Source organism: Otolemur garnettii, unplaced genomic scaffold (assembly GCF_000181295.1).
Source record: "Otolemur garnettii isolate 467f Iridium unplaced genomic scaffold, OtoGar3 scaffold00056, whole genome shotgun sequence".
Classification (NCBI taxonomy): Eukaryota; Metazoa; Chordata; class Mammalia; order Primates; family Galagidae; genus Otolemur; species Otolemur garnettii.
The window spans coordinates 3,157,956-3,159,295 of NW_003852451.1; positions in this window are offsets into that span (position 1 = coordinate 3,157,956).

Consider the following 1,340-nt stretch of genomic DNA (forward strand, 5'->3'; position numbering starts at 1 on the left):
GCTTGTGCAGATAAATGGAGAGGGTTGATGTAACGGCCCCTTGTACTGAATGCTGCAGCCAGTCACCCCTGACCACAGGCTGCATAATCTTTTCAAAATATCTTTCAGAAAATTCAGGACCTCCAAATAAATCAATGGGATTATTTTTCTAGACAACCTCCCATCTGATAATATGTTCCTTAACATAAACGAACCTGGAAAAGTCTGGCTGTTTTCAGTTTCTTTCTAGAAGGAAACAGACCTTAGATCCTTGCCGGATGACAGTTGATTTGGTGGCTGTTGCTAGGATAGAGTTTCCGCCACATGTTAGAAAGAATCTGCATGCTAATTCATCATTCAGAAAGATTCTTTTTTCTTTTTTGGTAAGAGCTAATGTTCAAAACCTGCTAGTACAAAGAGAGAAAGAGAGAGAGAAGCTAAGTGTGGGCGGGTGAGGGTTGTGATCTGGCCCTGTGAGGGGGTTTGAGATTAGCGCTGGCAGCGACACTGGCTGGGCACCAGGCACCAGCATACAATGTGTCAGAAAAACTGCCTCCACCGGCAGGTGGAATGGGGGGAATTTTAATAACTTTATTTTGGAATTCAAATAAAATGGTTATGAGGATTTAAGTTTTCACAGTTCTAGTTTAAATTTTAAAATGAATTACCCAAATTATACCTCCTTACAAGAGAATACAGGAACTTCTTTTTTCAGGAATACAGAAAAAAATCAAAAGGTCTGAATACAAAGGTGGTGGCTTGACCATAGAGAAGGTGGTGGAGGGACATGTATTGTCAGATTCTTCTGAGAAACAGGGCAGTAGGAAAGGTGTGTGTGCACATGCACACACACTCACGCACACTCACACGCATATACACGCACTCACACACACACACACACACACAGAGTTCCCTCAGCATGGGGGGTGGGAGGTTGGTTCCAGGACCCCCTGTGGATATCAAAGTCCAGAGATGCTCAAGTCCTTGTTGTAAAATGGTATAGCATTTGCATTTGACCTTCAAACATCCTCCCGTATACTTTAAATCATCTCTATATTATACTTACAATACCTAATACAGTGTAAATGCTAGGTAAATAGTTGTTATATCATACTGTTTCAGGAATAACGACAAGAAAACTTTCTATACGTGTTCACTACAGACACTTCTTTCCTGAATATTTCCAATCTGACCAGGTTGGGTGAATCCAGGGGTGGGGAAGACACAGACACAGAGGGTAAACTGTATGAGTGTGTGTGGGGTGTGCGGGGGGAGAGGGTGGTGGAGAGGAGAGAGAAGGGGGGGAGAGAGAGAGGGAGAAAGAGAGGGAAAGAGGAAGAGAGGGAGGAGGAGAGAATGAG